We start from the raw sequence: 13,447 nt of genomic DNA on the forward strand, positions 1-13,447 counted from the left end.
TCTGACCTGAAGTCCTTTTTTCTTTTTTTTTTTTTTTTGCACTCCATAAATGAGATTATGCTCAGAGCAGTAATTTTGCCATGGAGACCAATAACCTCTGTTAATAATCCACCAGCACAGGCAGGACACTCACATTGTTGCAATTGAACACGGGGCTGGAACAAACAGCATTTACAACTTGTGCACCTTTAATCTGTCAATATCGCTACCCAGATATGGAACCATTTCCCCCAGGCTCTTTAAAATCAACTGTACAACTGAGTTACATCCTAAAATCATGTCTCACTAGCACTTTGTGGTCTATGGTGCATGTCTTTTTGTTTCCACTGAAAGCCTGAAATGCAAAAGAATTATCCAAAAGAGCTTCTCTTTTCCTCAATATGAAAATGACAATTTGTTGACCTCGATGGGTATCACTGAGCCTGGACCTATAGAAATTTCTTAAAGGATGAAATCAGAATGATTATTTTTTTGAAGTTTGTTTATTTATTCATTTATAGCACATGAGTGGAGGTAGAGACAGAGAGAGGGAGAGAGACAAGCCCAAGCAGGCTCCACACAGCATAGAGCCCAACGCAGGGCTTGAACTCACAAACCGTGAGATCATGACATGAACCAAAGTCAGACGCTTAACCAACTGAGCCACCCAGGTGCCCTGATCAGGCATTATCTCCTTCCTTACCTGGTGTGATGGAATTAGCAAAAACAGTTTTCCCAATCAGCTTGTTCAGTCACAACCTCCATGCAGGAACAAAAATCTCTACCTTCGCAAAGGGGAAAAGAAAAGGAAAGGTGGTGTTGGGGAAAAGAGAGGAAAGGTTTTGATACATCAGTCACCTGGAGGCCAAGTGGACAGAGTTGGAAGAACCCTTAGAGAGCATCAGGGACCATGAGATGGCTATTTTGCCAGCTGCCAAGTGCATGATTCAGTTACTCATTTGCTTCATGTCACTTAAGAAGGTCTCTGCTGTGCCTAGACCACGCTCTACATTATGTAGTGATCTTGTTTGGTTCTGGTAGCAGATGGACGAGGGGAAGGAACAGGGAGCCTGCTAGTTCTTCACAGAGAGTCTAGAGGTTAGATTTAATAACAATAGGTAGAATTTTATAGAGGGTGAAATTTTAGCTAAATAAAAAGCAAGTAACATCATGATCACAGCAAGACCTGTCCTACAGCGCTGTTGGCCACTGCCTCCCTGGGAAGCAGGGGGCTGCCTTCTCCCAGGGCTCAGGGACTGCAGGCCAGGGAAGCCGTGGCCAGGACTCCAGAGAAGTCAGGTTGGATGGACGCTGAGTTTCCTTCTAAAGATTCTTTGAAATGTGTTTTGGTGGTTCTATGAAGAAGCTTTCTGAGATCTGAAGGTTGGGGTGAGGAGAAAAATAGCAAATGTTTCTTGAGCATGCATAATATACTAGACACAAAGAGGCACGTTAATTGCTCCTCATCCTCCTGTGAAGAAGGTATCATGCCCCTCTACAGGTAAAGACATTCAGGCTCAGACAAGTTAAGTACAATTTTGCAAGGTCATTCCAGCATAATAAGGCAAGGAGCTAAGATTAGAAATCAAGATGCTATGTTGCTGAAACCTGGGCTGTGGTTTCAGCAACATCCCTAATAGATGTTTCTTTTTAGAAATTAAAAAAAAAATAACTTTTCAGGTGTCTGGGTGGTTCAGTTAGTTAAGTATCTGACTCTTGATTTTGGCTCAGGTCATGGTCTCACAATTGTGACATCAAGACTTTTGCCAGGCTTCATCTTGGGCATGGAGTCTGCTTAAGATATTCTCTCTCTCTCTCTCTCTCTCTCTCTCTCTCTCTCTCTCCCACACACACACACACACACATGCATGTGCACGTGCTCTCTCTTTCTCTTTAAAAAAGATGATCTTTTCAATATAGACAACAGAATGTCACTATGTACAAAGTATATGGGAATAGTGGGACATACTTGTGAACAATAATTTTGATTTTTTCCCTTATTACAAATACTGTAAGTATTCATTTATTTAGGTTAAAAAGTCAGATATACACACAAACAGAAGGATGAAAAGAACAAGCTGTGTTCCCATCACCAACAGATAAGGACTGTTATCACCTTTCTGGAAGTTGTTTTCCAACACTGCAAGCAGGTGTAAATGGGCTTTCTTTATAACCCTCCAGTTTTGACAGGAAGTCTTGAGAGTAATCCCACTGAGGAAGACAAGGTTCTAGAAATGTAAGGTTTGAATTAATAATCGTTGATGTCACCTTGAAGCTAGCAGCTCCCCACTGGGGACTGGAAACCTTTCTTTTGCCAGGGCCTTTCATCCCTAGATTTTCCCATGATGACATTTGAATAACACCAGTCAACACAGCCCTGATGTCCTAGAGTTTTCAGACTAACAACTGGAATAGCCAGTCTACACTACCTGAGGGAACAGATGTGAGTAAAGGGTACTATGCACCACACTTCCATAATTTTTTTCCAGTAAAAATTAGAAGGATTTTTAATTTCCAGTCTTTTGAGACAGCAAGATTAATGCAACAAAAATCAGAATATCTAATTAGTAAATTTAACCACAAGCCAAAGTACTTTTGTTATGTAAGTTATCCCCTTTATTATAGGCTATCTAGCAATGTTTCAAATGGTGGAATTCCTATGGGTCTTCCACCTCCTTCAGTTGTCTGACGGCTGACTTGACTGTGACTGCAGAAGTAGTGGTATATGTCTAGGGACCTCTGCCTATCGTTTTCATGCGTGAACCACAATGCCAGATCCCCACAGCTCATCTTTTCATCTTGGTTTTGCCACAGAAAGAGCAAGTGTCCTTGGCGTGCTGGCTTACTTCAGTCTTCTTTACCATTTCCTGAGGGAGGCACCATAACAGATCCCATAGTTACTGATTTTGGTATGTGTAGCCATGTCGCCACAAACTAGGTCTGAGCCCAGACAGTTCTTATACAATTTTTGAGAAGATGTGACACGTGAGTAACTGTGAGGGAGAGGGCTGAGGTCATTTGTTTCCTGTGTGGAGAAGGGGAAACGCTGATAGTCACTTTTCTTGAATGCTTTGGGCATTGAGACTTTAATACTTGGAGGATGACTAAGTTATTTATTTTTCAACTATTAATTGTGCCTTCAGACCTGGAAGCAGGAAGTGGAACACCTAATCTGGAGAACAGTGGGGGAAGGAAGGCAGAAATTTACCCACAGGAAGTGATGGGGTCACCAACAGACTGCTCTAGGCACTAGAAAAGTTGTTGTGAGATTCTGGCAATTGTTCTTGTGACACCCAAGCTTGATGGTTTGTTGCTTGCTCTCTGTTGAGCAGTGAAACCCTTAAACCCAAAAGGCTAACGACCTCTTTTTCAAAGATAGTAAATAGGAGGGAGCTGAGACTGCACCCCATTTTGGATCCAGTCCTGTAAGAAGACCTCAGAAGTGAGAGCAGATGGCAGCTCTGGGAGGGACAGTAGAGATCTTTGCAGAGAGAAAACAAGGATGCAAAACATCCTTCAGTGGGAGTCTTGGACTTCAACCTCTGGGAGGTATGGCTGCTGGAGATTAAGCAGCAGGAAGTCCAGGGATTCCTCTTTGTGATGAGACCATGAGCACAGGAATAGGAGATATTTTCCAGGAGACTCTGAGCACCTGCTGGGGCGCGCACATGCTTAGTTGAGGCATGCTACGGTTTCTCAGCCTGCTAAACTTTGCCCTGCGATGGATGAAGAATCATCAGTTCAGTGCAATGCAACTAGTCAGTGTGTTAGAAGCACCTGCAGTGTGTCCACCAATATGCCAAGTGCAGTCCTGATGAACAACAACAACAAATCTGACTTACTTTCTGCCCTTGATGGTATTACAACCTCTTACTTGAGATAAAAGACAATGGAAATCGTGCACAGAGATTATAAGAATTAACTGGTCCTTAGGAGAAGAACTAGAGTAGGTTCTTATGCGTCCTGAAAGTAGATCCCTCTCAGTTATCCATCTAGCACATCACGGAGAAGATGAGGGTTGTCCACACACGCATATGCAGCTTAATAATGAAGCTCCCCATCTTTGCTTGCCTAGATTATTGAAGTAGCTTCTAAACCATGATTTCCAAATCGAGGAAGACATAATAAAAAATATTAGTGGGCAATGCTTGTAACAAGAATTAGAGCTATTTTTAAAATTTCTTTTTTAATGATTTTTTGTGTGTGTGAGAGAGAGAGAGAGAGACAGAGTGCAAGTGGAGGAGGGGCAGAGAAAGAGGGAGACACAGAATCCAAAGCAGGCTCCAGGCTCTGAACTGTCAGCACAGAGCCTGACATGGGGCTTGAACCCACAATCTGTAAGATCATGACCTGAGCTGAAGTCAGACACTTAACTGACTGAGCCACCCAAGTGCCCCAAAATTAGAGCCATTTAATGAAAGTTTTGTAATGTGCATATAGATAATGGGTAATAATGCAACGTATTTTGTGTACTTATAGGTCTCCAATGGGAATGCCTGGGTGGCTCAGTCAGTTGAGCATTTGACTTTGGCTCAGGTCATGATCTTAAGGTTCATGAGTTTGAGCCCTGGATCGGGCTTGCTGCTGTCAGTACAGAGGGCGCTTTAGATCCTCTGTCTCTCTCTCCCTGTCCCTCCCCCACTTGTGCTCTCTCAAAAATAAACATTAAAACAAAAATAAGGGTCAAAAGCATTTTAAAAGCCAATGCTAATCTGATTTTATATGCTCTTGCCTAGAGCCCTTAGGAGCCTCCCATGACCCTCATACCTTAAGTCCAGCCCTCTCTTATTTGCCTTTCTGTGAAGTCAAGTTGATCATCTTCTTGCTTTCTTCTCTGCTCCCTTCACCTGCTTCCCTCTCTTACATCTCTAGGACTTAGTTCAGCTGTCCCTCCTTCTAAGAAGCCTTGTTGGACCAGAAAAGTGCTTCACAGTCAGGGTATGTTTGTAAAACTCTAGATAATACAGAGTTAAATAGACTTCTGAATGGCATGAGTTTTTAGGGCTTTTAATTGGCAAATGCACTTGTAATTATCAAAGGAAAGTTAAGAAGTGTAGTGTCCAGTGTTTCCAAAACTTCACCGTGCACGGCACTCTTCTGTTGTGGCACATCCTGAAGGACTAGGCTCCCCAGCACATCCTTGGGAAACTTGGAGCTTGTTCATTTCTCAAGTGTTGTAATCTGTGTTAGCAGGGAGAAGGTAAGGGGTCAGAGAGCCTGGAGAACTAGGTTACATGGAACCCACTCTCAGACTTCACTGTCTCAGAAATCTAATAAGGATTGTCATCCAAGCTTAATAGGCGACAAATTTTACAGACAAGTCGCTATGTGTTGGGCACTAGTCTAAGGGCCTTATGTTACTACTCATTTAATCTTCAGAGCAACTTGATAATGTTGGTATTGTAATTATTGTCCCTACTTTATTTTTTCTTTTGTGTGTGTGTTTTTTTTGTTTGTTTATTTATTATTGGGACAGAGAGAAACAGAGCATGAGTAGGGGAGGGACAGAGAGAGAGGGAGGCACAGTATCCAAAGCAGGCTCCAGGTTCTGAGCTGTCAGCACAGAGCCAGACATGGGGCTCGAACCCACAAACTGTGAGATCATGACCTGAGCTGAAGTCAGTCGCTTAACTGACTGAGCCACCCAGGCGCCCTTGTCCCTACTTTAAAGGTAAGGAAACCAAAACAACTAGTAAGTGGTGTTCTAGTTATCTATCAAGGTATCTTAAAGCACTTTAGAGCTTTGTGTTTGGAATAGCAACCATTTTATTACATATATCATGATTTTGTAGGTGAAGAATCAGCTGGGTCATTCCTCGGTCCCAGGCAGTGTTGATTGGGGTTATTTCCCCTTATTCAGCTGAAGACTGAATTGCATTGGCCTCTGGGCCCGGGGAAGGCTTCACTCACCTGCCAAGTACTTTGATGGGAAGGGTTGTAAGACTGGGGTCAGTGGGGTCCCTCACCTCCCCCTGGGGTTTCAGGGTTCTCCTTGTGGTCTCTGTAGCAGCATAGTCAGATTTTTTATGGTGGCTTGAGGCTCCAAGAGACAAGAAGTGGAAACTGCCAATTTCTTAAGACCTGAGTCAGAAACTAGGACAGGTCTACTTTTATCATATCCCCTTGGTCAGAATTGTCACAGAGTCATCTCAGATTCAGCAGAAAGGGCATAGACCTCACCTCTCCATGAAAGATGGCCACAGAGGCTTTGATATTTTAACTTGTCACAGAGATAGAGGTAGGATTTGAACCCAGGAAGTCTGGCTCGAGAGACTGTGCTCTTAACTACCACTGCATCATCACAAGGAAGGCTGCCTGCATGGATTTAGTATCAAATTAAGGGTTTTCTTGGTTATAGGCTGAATAATCTGGGTAATTCCCTCTATTTATATGAGTAGACATGGCCTGAGTTAAGATATGGACTTTGGGATCTTACAGGTGCCATCAACAACTAAAAGTCAGTATTTTTAGTTGTTTTCACAACCAGAATAAGTAAATGCATGCATGCTCTACCTTATGATTCCAATGGGTGCTGTGTGGCCCTCTCTGTCACAGATTTCAGTACAAAAGGGCACAGCTTGACCTCTCAGAGAAGCATGAGCCCTGGTTGATAAATCTGTCCCAGAGGGCTGCCCACATATCGATTGGTATTAGTGTTGTTTCATGTCACTATGGTTATAGGTAGAAAATTAACTTTCAGCAGGAACTCAGCCTCCACCCACTCTCCAGAAAGCATGACATCACTAAGGGTCCTCATCCTTTTTTTAAAATGAAATACACTCATGGGCTGCAAGGTAGACCAAGTTTGGAAATTTATGTTAAGGTTTTAGAAGGCAGGGAAATTTTAACACATTTGTTCTTTTTTATTTACACCTCTGACTTTGTAAGATTGTACATTATTCTTTTGGTCTGTACTTTTGGATAGGTATTTTCCCAATAATTTTTGATATTATTTTTCCCCAGTCATATTTGCTTTTAAAAAACTCACATACATGTTAGAAAGCAAAAACAAAAATAGGAAGAAGACAAGTGAAATTTGGAAAATAATATTAAAAGCAGCTGGGTAAAAGCATTTTCATGTCAGTGAGCTAAAATCATGTCATTTTAGCTTTAATTCATTTATTCTTTTAGCCTATTTATTGAGCCCTTATGTACCAGGCACTGAGCTAGACACTGGAGAAATGTTAGGTAGACAAAGCTGATAAGGGAAAGGAAGATAAATACTGATAATGCTAAAAATAGGAAACATGTCTAGTACTTATTACTTCCCAAGCAATATATTTCTCATAGCAACTGTGTAAAGTAAGTTCTATTATTTTTTATTTTTTAAGTTTATATATTTATTTTGAGAGAGAGAGAGAGCGAGAGAGCGAGCAAGCTGGCATATGCAAGTGGAGGAGGGGCAGAGAGCGGGGAAGAGAAAATCCCAAGCGGGCTTCATGTTGAAAGTCCCAGTGCACGGCTCGATCTCACAACCATGAGATCATGAACAGAGTCGAAATCTAAAGTCCAGCGCTTACTGGACTGAGCCACCCAGGCACCCTATAAAGTAGGTTTGATTATTAATCTCTATTTTACAGATGAGGAAACTGAGAGACAGAGAGTAACTTGCCCAAGACCTTATAATTAGTAGCAAGAGCTAGGATTTGATTCCATGCAGAATTGTGCTCAAACAAACAAAAGTCTATGCTCTTAATCCATATGCTCTGCTGCCTGTTGGAATTGCCAACTGTAACTTGTGCCATGGCATAGAGGAAGCCATGAAAGTATATATAGTAGCAGAGGGATTCAGGTGAGGCAGGGTAAAAATGCTCTGAAACTTTGTTCATCATCAGGAATAAATTTCAATAAAGTTGTATAGTCAATATTTCTTGTACACTTGTTACATGCTATGAATGACTTCAGTGCTTTTCATCCTTAACTCATTTTATCTCTACCACGTCCCTCTGAGGTGAGTACAGTAACTGCCTCTTCCCTGTACACGAGGGAACTGAGTGAGGCTCAGAGGGGAAATAGAGCCTGCTGAAGCCCAAACAGCTAGAAAGCATCAAGCCAGCCCTTGAACCCAAGTCTTGTTCAAAACTTGACTTAATGAAAGGAAAAGGTAATGCTGCAGGAGTTGGGAGGGCTCATGCTGTCTCACTGCCCAAAGATGCTCACAGTGATTAACCAGAAGGACGGATTCCAAACTGTAAAAGGATGAGCAGAGAGAGCAAAAAGTATGGTTAAGATCACATTCTGAGGCAGTGAAAACATTAAAACCAAGTTTTAAAGACAGAACTTAAAGTGCTGATCACATTTGGGGCGCCTTGGGTGGCTCAGTTGGTTAAGCGTCCAACTTCAGGTCAGGTCATGATCTCGTGGTTCATGAGTTCGAGCTCTGCATCTGGCTCTCTGCTGACAGCTCAGAGCCTGGAGCCTGCTTCAGATTCTGTGTCTCCCTTATGTCTCTGCCATTCCCCTGCTCATGATCTGTCTCTCTCTCTCTAAAAAGAATAAACTTAAAAAAAAATTTTTTTAAAGTGCTGATCATATCAATGAGCTTTTAACTTTGAAAGATCAGTTTTAACTTTCACACATTTATTTTTTAGCATATTTTTTTAAGCCCCTGTGTATCAGGCACAAGAATGGCAACTAAGATCGGTCGATATTTGGGCAGATCTCTTAAAGGTGTAGGCAGCTGGTGTGACATGTGCTTACTCTGTGCTGATTCCGCCGCCCCTCCTCTGTCAGTGGTGCAAGTCCAGAAGTCTGAGTTCAAGGATAAAAAGTTCCCACTTGAAATTGAATGACCAGTTCCAAATCATAGGAAGCCAAAGCTAAAATACACTGTTTTCCTTGCATAGACTTTGAAAACTGAATTATAATTGCAAAATAAATAAATAAATAAAAAGAAATAAAAAAATTAAAAAAACCTTCCTACCTAATTATGGGCTTTAAACCTAGAGGGCAGAGAATACAATACAGAGATCTTTGATGGTCTTCATAGTACCTGCTATGACACGAGACACACTGTAGAGGCCCCCAAATTTTTTTTATTGAGATTAACATTACTGTAATTACCCATATGTATACTGAGTCTTTTAGCAAAGTTATAGACCAGGGCTTCTCAAACTTTAATGTGCATGTGAATCATCTGCTATCTTGCTAACAGGCAGATTCTGATCTAGAAGTTCTGGTGTGGGGCCTGAGATGTTGCCTTTCTAAGAAGTTTCTAGGCGATGCTGGTGGTTGTGTCCTAGGACATACATATGGCCCTAGGGTCACAGTAAAGGTGTACACAGTCATTAGCATATTTATTTGGGGCCAAAAAGAGGCCACTCCCTTTAACTTCCTGCTGGCTCTGCCCTTTGTGGGGTATTTCAGACAGTTGTTATTTGCTCTAGTAAACTTCCATTCTTGAGATAGTCATGGACAACTTGGAGATTTCAGAAGGTTCTGGGATTGGAAGAGAACTCTCATCACTCTGGCTTGCCCTGTTTTCTGCATGCTTAAAGGCAGTAGTTCTCAAAATGTGAGCCCATTAAAAATTCATGCTGAGGTCTGGTAGGAAGGCCCTAGACTTCCCACCTTCCTCATGCATTTCCTGCTGCATTCCGAGACAGTCTTATCCCAACCGTCTCTCACCTTCTTCCAGCTCCCCCTTCTTCCCAGGCCCCTTTCCTTTGCATCCTGTAATCTCTGCTCCCACTTTGTGGACATGGAGGCCCAGTTTCCTCCATCCATCTGCCTTCTAGCCTTATAATATTTTTATGCCAACACTCCCTCTTCAACTTAAATTTTATCTTTTCATTCTTTTCTATAGCTTTTCTCATCAGAAAGCTAATTTCCTCACCTGTGCCTTTTCAAAAACACTGTGCAGGGAAACAGAGCTTGGATAGAAACCTTAGAACTAAAACTTGCAGTTCTGTTGATTATGTATGCTACATTTTCCCTGGTCGCTGTGGACCCTGTACTTATTTTCATCAAATGTTAAACAACCAAATGTTAAAATCAATATTCATACAAAATTGAGGCCAAAGCTAAAGATCAGCTTCATAGAATAAACATGAGGTACGTAAGAATGAATCTGAAACTTTACCAACAAACCTAATTATCATTGCAATTTTAGTATTTGAACTTTTAGTAGATTAAATTAAATTTTTTCTAATGTTTATTTATTTTTTGAGGGAGGGACAAAGCATGAGCCAGGGAGGGGCAGAGAGAGAAGAAGACACAAAATCCGAAGCAGGCTCCAGGCTCTGAGCTGTCAGCACAGAGCCCAAAGCGGGGCTCAAACTCACAAAATGCAAGATCATGACCTGAGCCAAAGTCAGCAGCTTAACTGACTGAGCCACCCAGGCGCCCCTTAGTAGACTGAATATATAAGTCTGACTAGCCTCAGATCAGCAATTACTCAACACTGTCTACTGCTGGGTTTCTGCTGCTGAAGCCAGTGTCCTGTATGTTCATGATGCTAAACATTTAACTCATTTAACTGAAGCTGGTAGAAAAACAAGATATTTGGGAATACCTCACTTTTATCTAATACTTCCTTTTTTTCCTTCATACCATTTTTTTAAAACAAAAATTATGTATATTTAAGGGGTGCAGACGATGATTTGATACATACATACATAGTGAATGATTACTATAGTCCAGCTGGTTAACATATCTCTTCACATAGTTGCCTTTGTTTTTGCCATCAGAGCACTGAAATACGCTCTCTTTCCAAAATTTCCAGGCTTCAATATAGTATTATTATAGTCATCATGTTGCACAGTAGGTCTCCGCTCATTCTATGTAGCTACAACTTTGTACCCTTGGCTGGTATCTCTCCATCTCCTCCATCTCTGCAGCCCCTGGTAACCAACCTGCTACTCTTTCCTTGTATCTATTCTATATGTAGATTCTATGTGTCAGTGAGATCATGCAGTTTTTTTTCATTCTGTATCTGGCTTATTTCATAAGCACGGTGTCCTCCAGGTTCATCCCTGTTGTTGCAAATGACAAGATCCAGTTCTTTTTAAAGGCTGAATAACATTTCATTGTATATATATTCACAAGACATGGAATCATAGCATCACCCTGTCTGGATCAAGGATGATATACCACAGATGTCAGTTTGTGATTTTGGAATTTCTCCTGCCCATAACATTTTAAGTGATTAAAGTTATCTTTATGCTTTTTTTTTTTAATGCTTTTTCTTTATTTTTGAGAGACAGAGAGTGACAGTGTGAGCAGGGGAGGGTCAGAGAGAGAGGGAGATACAGAATCTGAAGCAGGCTCCAGGCTCTGGGCTGTCAGCCCAGAGCCCCACACGGGGCCCGAACCCACGAACGGTAAGATCATGACCTGAGCCAAAGCTAGATGCCCAACCAACTGAGCCATCCAGGTGCCCCATCTTTATGCTTTTAATATATCCTCCTAATATGTAAAGAATTTCCAAATAGGATTTTTCCTTAAAAGAGTATGGCTTAAATGGAATTTAAATAACCATGAATGAAATGCTATTTTAAAAGGTTATTTTATTTAATGTCATGAAAATTAGTACATCAATATGTTCCACAAAGGTTAGCATTATTTTATTTTTATTAAAAAATTTTTAAATGTTTATTTATTAACATTTATTTATTATTGAGAGGCAGAGAGACACAGAGCATGAGTAGGGGAGGGGCAGAGAGAGGGGGAGACACAGAATCTGAAGCGGGCTCCAGGCTCCCAGCTGTAAGCACAGAGCCTGTGGTGGGGCTCAAACCCACAAACTGAGAGACCATGACCTGTGCTGGAGTCAGATACTCAACCGACTGAGCCACTCGGGCACCCCAAATGTTTATTTATTTTTGAGAGAAAGAGAGACAGACAGACAAAGAATCAGAAGGAGGCTCCAGGCTCTGAGCTGTTAGTACAGAGTCCAGTGCAGGGCCCGAACTCTCAAACTGTGAGACCGTGAGAGACATGAGCTGAAGTCAGATGCTTAACCAACTGAGCCACCCAGGTGCCCCAACAAAGGTGAGGATTATTGTATTGACTGTTGATTGATGTCCCTATTGATCTGTTTAGTAGTCGTTTTCAACAATTGCTTTTGTTATAAAATAAACTACTTTCACAATCATGATTATTTTGGCATTTTACCCTTACAATTGTAAATATATACATTTATACTTTAGTTGTCCAACAGAATGTTATGAATATAGCACGTAAGGAGACTCCCCATTCTAAGTTATAGCTCAGATGTTTATCTCCTGGTGGTAAGGAAGCCCCCACGTGAACATTCTGGCAAACAGCTATATGCTGTGCTCACAACCAGCATCTACCGCCGGACACACTGATGACGAAGCTTAGATGACTCTGGGCCTGCCTTCCCGCTGCAGCTGCGGGCATCGTGAAGCAGAAACACCAGAAGCTCGTCTCCTATGCCTTGTCTGAATTCCTGACCCTTAGAAAATAGGTGATATAGATATAATTATTATTGCTTTAAACCACTAAGTCTTATTATGCAGCCAGAGTAACTACAGCGTATGCCTTGTAGTGACAGTTGCTGGATAAAATGTAGGATGTCTGATTAAATTAAAATTTCAGATAAACAATGAATTTTTTTTTAGCACATCCTATGCAGTTTCTGGGATATATTTGTACTAAAAAAATTACTTGTTGTTTATGCAAAATTTTAGTTTAACTGGGCGTTCTGTATTTTTATTTGCTCTGTGGCAATTCTACCTGCAGTATGAATCTCTGTGGAATCTGCGTTGTCATAGTCATTGATCTCCTACAACACTGACGAGGCCACAAATGCAACTGCGGACCCAGGTAATCCGCTTGCCCAAAGCTGAGGCTCAGGCAGAAAAACACGTGATGGCTGACTGCAGTGGGAACTGAGCTTCCCTCCTGCTGTGGCTCACACGTTCTCCCCGATCCTCAGGCCCATTTCTATGGCTGTTTCAATTAGAGCTGGCAAATGGCTGCAGAAAGCTGTATTTTTAAGTTTATTAATTTGTTTTTGAGAGAGAGAGAGTGAACTCATGTGCACACGAGCTCCAGGGTGGGACAGAGAGAGAGGGAGAGAGAGAGTCCCAAGCAGGCTCCCCTTGCAGCGGGGCTTGATTTCAGGAACCATGAGATCATGACCTGAATCAAAACCAAGAGTCGGTCGTTTAACTGCCTGAGCCTCCCAGGCACCCCAGAAAATTATTATTTTTATTTATTTGTTTGTTTACTCATTCTTATATAATTTATTGTCAAATTGGCTTCCATACAGAAAACTATTTTTATTTTATTTTATTTTTTTAATTTTTTAATGTTTTATTTATTTTTAATACAGAGAGAGACAGAGCATGAGAGGAGGAGGGGCAGAGAGAGAAGGAGACACAGAACCAGAAGCAGGCTCCAGGCTCTGAGCTGGCTGTCAGCACAGAGCCTGATGCGGGGCTCGAACCCACGAACGTGAGATCTGACCTGAGCCCGAGTCGGAGGCCTAACCGACTGAGCC

The 13,447-nt window shown here is 41.7% G+C and overlaps 1 long non-coding RNA gene across 1 annotated transcript in view; it reads left to right on the top strand.

The window, feature by feature from the left end:
• The window catches only part of LOC115292789, a 114,769-nt gene that overhangs the window by 34,226 nt on the left and 67,096 nt on the right, over positions 1–13,447 (top strand). The window lies entirely within an intron of this gene.

The sequence above is a fragment of the Suricata suricatta genome, chromosome 5 (assembly GCF_006229205.1).
Source record: "Suricata suricatta isolate VVHF042 chromosome 5, meerkat_22Aug2017_6uvM2_HiC, whole genome shotgun sequence".
Classification (NCBI taxonomy): domain Eukaryota; kingdom Metazoa; phylum Chordata; class Mammalia; order Carnivora; family Herpestidae; genus Suricata; species Suricata suricatta.